Source organism: Podarcis cretensis (genome assembly GCF_951804945.1).
Source record: "Podarcis cretensis genome assembly, chromosome: 8".
Lineage (NCBI taxonomy): Eukaryota > Metazoa > Chordata > Lepidosauria > Squamata > Lacertidae > Podarcis > Podarcis cretensis.
Window position 1 is genome coordinate 85,570,922 of NC_137177.1, and position 7,141 is coordinate 85,578,062.

Consider the following 7,141-nt stretch of genomic DNA (forward strand, 5'->3'; position numbering starts at 1 on the left):
TGCTGAAATTGTGACCGCGCGGCTTAGGGATTTTTTTCAAAAAAAAAGTTGTTTGGACGTCTTCGGCTAATTCTGTTTCAATGATAAAAACCCATCTGTTTTCACCGAAAAACCTTTGAGGGGATCGTTTGCAACAGATTGGCACCATTTTTGAATGAATTGCAGAACGTCAGATTTTTGCAGAAATTGTGACCGCGCGGCTTAGGGATTTTTTCCAAAAAAGTTGTTCGGACGTTGAGGGCTAATTCTGTTTCGATGATAAAAACCCATCTGTTTCCACCGAAAAACCTTTGAGGGGATCGTTTGCAACAGATTGGCACCATTTTTGAATGAATTGCAGAAAGTCAGATTTTTGCAGAAATTGTGACCGCGCGGCTTAGGAATTTTTTCCAAAAAAGTTGTTCGGACGTTGAGGGCTAATTCTGTTTCGATGATAAAAACCCATCTGTTTCCACCGAAAAACCTTTCAGGGGATCGTTTGCAACAGATTGGCATCATTTTTGAATGAATTGCAGAACGTCAGATTTTTGCTAAAATTGTGACGGCGCGGCTTAGGAATTTTTTCCAAAAAAGTTGTTCGGACGTTGAGGGCTAATTCTGTTTCAATGATAAAAACCCATCTGTTTCCACCGAAAAACCTTTCAGGGGATCGTTTGCAACAGATTGGCACCATTTTTGAATGAATTGCAGAACGTCAGATTTTTGCTGAAATTGTGACGGCGCGGCTTAGGGATTTTTTCAAAAAAAAGCTGTTCGGACGTTAAGGACTAATTCTGTTTCAATGATAAAAACCCATCTGTTTCCACCGAAAAACCTTTGAGGGGATCGTTTGCAACAGATTGGCACCATTTTTGAATGAATTGCAAAACGTCAGATTTTTGCTGAAATTGTGACCGCGCGGCTTAGCAATTTTTTCAAAAAAAAGTGGTTCAGACGTCTTCGGCTAATTCTCTTTCCGATAATAAAAACCCATTTGTTTCCACCGAAAAACCTTTGAGGGATCGTTTGCAACAGATTGGCACCATTTTTTAATAAATTGCAAAACGTCAGATTTTTGCTGAAATTGTGACCGCGCCGCTTAGGGATTTTTTTCAAAAAAAAAGTTGTTTGGACGTCTTCGGCTAATTCTGTTTCAATGATAAAAACCCATCTGTTTTCACCGAAAAACCTTTGAGGGGATCGTTTGCAACAGATTGGCACCATTTTTTAATGAATTGCAAAACGTCAGATTTTTGCTGAAATTGTGACCGCGCGGCTTAGGGATTTTTTCAAAAAAAAGTGGTTCAGACGTCTTCGGCTAATTCTCTTTCCGATAATAAAAACCCATTTGTTTCCACCGAAAAACCTTTCAGGGGATCGTTTGCAACAGATTGGCACCATTTTTGAATGAATTGCAGAAAGTCAGATTTTTGCAGAAATTGTGACCGCGCGGCTTAGGGATTTTTGCAAAAAAAGTTGTTTGGACGTCTTCGGCTAATTCTGTTTCAATGATAAAAACCCATCTGTTTTCACCGAAAAACCTTTGAGGGGATCGTTTGCAACAGATTGGCACCATTTCTGAATGAATTGCAGAACGTCAGATTTTTGCAGAAATTGTGACCGCATGGCTTAGGGATTTTTGCAAAAAAAGTTGTTCGGACGTTGAGAGCTAATTCTGTTTCGATGATAAAAACCCATCTGTTTCCACCGAAAAACCTTTCAGGGGATCGTTTGCAACAGATTGGCACCATTTTTGAATGAATTGCAGAACGTTAGATTTTTTGCTGAAATTGTGACCGCGCGGCTTAGGGATTTTTTCAAAAAAAGTTGTTCGGACGTTGAGGGCTAATTCTGTTTCAATGATAAAAACCCATCTGTTTCCACCGAAAAACCTTTGAGGGGATGGTTTGCAACAGATTGGCACCATTTCTGAATGAATTGCAGAACGTCAGATTTTTGCAGAAATTGTGACCGCGCCGCTTAGGGATTTTTTTTAAAAAAAGTGGTTCAGACGTCTTCGGCTAATTCTCTTTCCGATAATAAAAACCCATTTGTTTCCACCGAAAAACCTTTGAGGGATCGTTTGCAACAGATTGGCACCATTTTTTAATGAATTGCAAAACGTCAGATTTTTGCTGAAATTGTGACCGCGCGGCTTAGGGATTTTTTAAAAAAAAAGTGGTTCAGACGTCTTCGGCTAATTCTCTTTCCGATAATAAAAACCCATTTGTTTCCACCGAAAAACCTTTGAGGGGATCGTTTGCAACAGATTGGCACCATTTTTGAATCAATTGCAGAACGTCAGATTTTTGCTGAAATTGTGACCGCGCGGCTTAGGGATTTTTTTCAAAAAAAAAGTTGTTTGGACGTCTTCGGCTAATTCTGTTTCAATGATAAAAACCCATCTGTTTTCACCGAAAAACCTTTGAGGGGATCGTTTGCAACAGATTGGCACCATTTTTTAATGAATTGCAAAACGTCAGATTTTTGCTGAAATTGTGACCGCGCGGCTTAGGGAATTTTTTCCAAAAAAGTTGTTTGGACGTTGAGGGCTAATTCTGTTTCGATGATAAAAACCCATCTGTTTTCACCGAAAAACCTTTGAGGGGATCGTTTGCAACAGATTGGCACCATTTTTGAATGAATTGCAGAAAGTCAGATTTTTGCAGAAATTGTGACCGCGCGGCTTAGGGATTTTTGCAAAAAAATTTGTTCGGACGTTGAGGGCTAATACTGTTTCAATGATAAAAACCCATCTGTTTCCACCGAAAAACGTTTGAGGGGATCGTTTGCAACAGATTGGCACCATTTTTGAATGAATTGCAGAACGTCAGACTTTTGCTGAAATTGTGACCGCGCGGCTTAGGGATTTTTTCAAAAAAAAGTTGTTCGGACGTCTTCGGCTAATTCTGTTTCAATGATAAAAACCCATCTGTTTCCACCGAAAAACCTTTGAGGGGATCGTTTGCAACAGATTGGCACCATTTTTGAATGAATTGCAAAACGTCAGATTTTTGCTGAAATTGTGACCGCGCGGCTTAGGGATTTTTTTCAAAAAAAAAGTTGTTTGGACGTCTTCGGCTAATTCTGTTTCAATGATAAAAACCCATTTGTTTCCACCGAAAAACCTTTGAGGGATCGTTTGCAACAGATTGGCACCATTTTTGAATGAATTGCAGAACGTCAGATTTTTGCTGAAATTGTGACCGCGCGGCTTAGGGATTTTTTCAAAAAAAAGTTGTTCGGACGTTGAGGGCTAATTCTGTTTCAATGATAAAAACCCATCTGTTTCCACCGAAAAACCTTTGAGGGGATCGTTTGCAACAGATTGGCACCATTTCTGAATGAATTGCAGAACGTCAGATTTTTGCAGAAATTGTGACCGCGCGGCTTAGGGATTTTTTCAAAAAAAAGTGGTTCAGACGTCTTCGGCTAATTCTCTTTCCGATAATAAAAACCCATTTGTTTCCACCGAAAAACCTTTGAGGGGATCGTTTGCAACAGATTGGCACCATTTTTGAATGAATTGCAAAACGTCAGATTTTTGCTGAAATTGTGACCGCGCGGCTTAGGGATTTTTTTCAAAAAAAAAGTTGTTTGGATGTCTTCGGCTAATTCTGTTTCAATGATAAAAACCCATTTGTTTCCACCGAAAAACCTTTGAGGGATCGTTTGCAACAGATTGGCACCATTTTTGAATCAATTGCAGAACGTCAGATTTTTGCTGAAATTGTGACCGCGCGGCTTAGGGATTTTTTTCAAAAAAAAAGTTGTTTGGACGTCTTCGGCTAATTCTGTTTCAATGATAAAAACCCATCTGTTTTCACCGAAAAACCTTTGAGGGGATCGTTTGCAACAGATTGGCACCATTTTTGAATGAATTGCAGAACGTCAGATTTTTGCAGAAATTGTGACCGCGCGGCTTAGGGATTTTTTCCAAAAAAGTTGTTCGGACGTTGAGGGCTAATTCTGTTTCGATGATAAAAACCCATCTGTTTCCACCGAAAAACCTTTGAGGGGATCGTTTGCAACAGATTGGCACCATTTTTGAATGAATTGCAGAAAGTCAGATTTTTGCAGAAATTGTGACCGCGCGGCTTAGGAATTTTTTCCAAAAAAGTTGTTCGGACGTTGAGGGCTAATTCTGTTTCGATGATAAAAACCCATCTGTTTCCACCGAAAAACCTTTCAGGGGATCGTTTGCAACAGATTGGCATCATTTTTGAATGAATTGCAGAACGTCAGATTTTTGCTAAAATTGTGACGGCGCGGCTTAGGAATTTTTTCCAAAAAAGTTGTTCGGACGTTGAGGGCTAATTCTGTTTCAATGATAAAAACCCATCTGTTTCCACCGAAAAACCTTTCAGGGGATCGTTTGCAACAGATTGGCACCATTTTTGAATGAATTGCAGAACGTCAGATTTTTGCTGAAATTGTGACGGCGCGGCTTAGGGATTTTTTCAAAAAAAAGCTGTTCGGACGTTAAGGACTAATTCTGTTTCAATGATAAAAACCCATCTGTTTCCACCGAAAAACCTTTGAGGGGATCGTTTGCAACAGATTGGCACCATTTTTGAATGAATTGCAAAACGTCAGATTTTTGCTGAAATTGTGACCGCGCGGCTTAGCAATTTTTTCAAAAAAAAGTGGTTCAGACGTCTTCGGCTAATTCTCTTTCCGATAATAAAAACCCATTTGTTTCCACCGAAAAACCTTTGAGGGATCGTTTGCAACAGATTGGCACCATTTTTTAATAAATTGCAAAACGTCAGATTTTTGCTGAAATTGTGACCGCGCCGCTTAGGGATTTTTTTCAAAAAAAAAGTTGTTTGGACGTCTTCGGCTAATTCTGTTTCAATGATAAAAACCCATCTGTTTTCACCGAAAAACCTTTGAGGGGATCGTTTGCAACAGATTGGCACCATTTTTGAATGAATTGCAGAAAGTCAGATTTTTGCAGAAATTGTGAACGCGCGGCTTAGGGATTTTTTCAAAAAAAAGGGGTTCAGACGTCTTCGGCTAATTCTCTTTCCGATAATAAAAACCCATTTGTTTCCACCGAAAAACCTTTGAGGGATCGTTTGCAACAGATTGGCACCATTTTTTAATGAATTGCAGAACGTCAGATTTTTGCTGAAATTGTGACCGCGCGGCTTAGGGATTTTTTTCAAAAAAAAAGTTGTTTGGACGTCTTCGGCTAATTCTGTTTCAATGATAAAAACCCATCTGTTTTCACTGAAAAACCTTTGAGAGGATCGTTTGCAACAGATTGGCACCATTTTTGAATGAATTGCAGAAAGTCAGATTTTTGCAGAAATTGTGACCGCGCGGCTTAGGGATTTTTGCAAAAAAAGTTGTTTGGACGTCTTCGGCTAATTCTGTTTCAATGATAAAAACCCATCTGTTTTCACTGAAAAACCTTTGAGGGGATCGTTTGCAACAGATTGGCACCATTTCTGAATGAATTGCAGAACGTCAGATTTTTGCAGAAATTGTGACCGCACGGCTTAGGAATTTTTTCCAAAAAAGTTGTTCGGAGGTTGAGGGCTAATTCTGTTTCGATGATAAAAACCCATCTGTTTTCACCGAAAAACCTTTGAGGGGATCGTTTGCAACAGATTGGCACCATTTTTGAATGAATTGCAGAAAGTCAGATTTTTGCAGAAATTGTGACCGCGCGGCTTAGGGATTTTTGCAAAAAAAGTTGTTCGGACGTTGAGAGCTAATTCTGTTTCGATGATAAAAACCCATCTGTTTCCACCGAAAAACCTTTCAGGGGATCGTTTGCAACAGATTGGCACCATTTTTGAATGAATTGCAGAACGTTAGATTTTTTGCTGAAATTGTGACCGCGCGGCTTAGGGATTTTTTCAAAAAAAGTTGTTCGGACGTTGAGGGCTAATTCTGTTTCAATGATAAAAACCCATCTGTTTCCACCGAAAAACCTTTGAGGGGATGGTTTGCAACAGATTGGCACCATTTCTGAATGAATTGCAGAACGTCAGATTTTTGCAGAAATTGTGACCGCGCCGCTTAGGGATTTTTTTAAAAAAAAGTGGTTCAGACGTCTTCGGCTAATTCTCTTTCCGATAATAAAAACCCATTTGTTTCCACCGAAAAACCTTTGAGGGATCGTTTGCAACAGATTGGCACCATTTTTTAATGAATTGCAAAACGTCAGATTTTTGCTGAAATTGTGACCGCGCGGCTTAGGGATTTTTTCAAAAAAAAGTGGTTCAGACGTCTTCGGCTAATTCTCTTTCCGATAATAAAAACCCATTTGTTTCCACCGAAAAACCTTTGAGGGGATCGTTTGCAACAGATTGGCACCATTTTTGAATCAATTGCAGAACGTCAGATTTTTGCTGAAATTGTGACCGCGCGGCTTAGGGATTTTTTTCAAAAAAAAAGTTGTTTGGACGTCTTCGGCTAATTCTGTTTCAATGATAAAAACCCATCTGTTTTCACCGAAAAACCTTTGAGGGGATCGTTTGCAACAGATTGGCACCATTTCTGAATGAATTGCAGAACGTCAGATTTTTGCAGAAATTGTGACCGCGCGGCTTAGGGATTTTTTCAAAAAAAAGTGGTTCAGACGTCTTCGGCTAATTCTCTTTCCGATAATAAAAACCCATTTGTTTCCACCGAAAAACCTTTGAGGGGATCGTTTGCAACAGATTGGCACCATTTTTTAATGAATTGCAAAACGTCAGATTTTTGCTGAAATTGTGACCGCGCGGCTTAGGGAATTTTTTCCAAAAAAGTTGTTTGGACGTTGAGGGCTAATTCTGTTTCGATGATAAAAACCCATCTGTTTTCACTGAAAAACCTTTGAGGGGATCGTTTGCAACAGATTGGCACCATTTTTGAATGAATTGCAGAAAGTCAGATTTTTGCAGAAATTGTGAACGCGCGGCTTAGGGATTTTTTCAAAAAAAAGTGGTTCAGACGTCTTCGGCTAATTCTCTTTCCGATAATAAAAACCCATTTGTTTCCACCGAAAAACCTTTGAGGGATCGTTTGCAACAGATTGGCACCATTTTTTAATGAATTGCAGAACGTCAGATTTTTGCTGAAATTGTGACCGCGCGGCTTAGGGATTTTTTTCAAAAAAAAAGTTGTTTGGACGTCTTCGGCTAATTCTGTTTCAATGATAAAAACC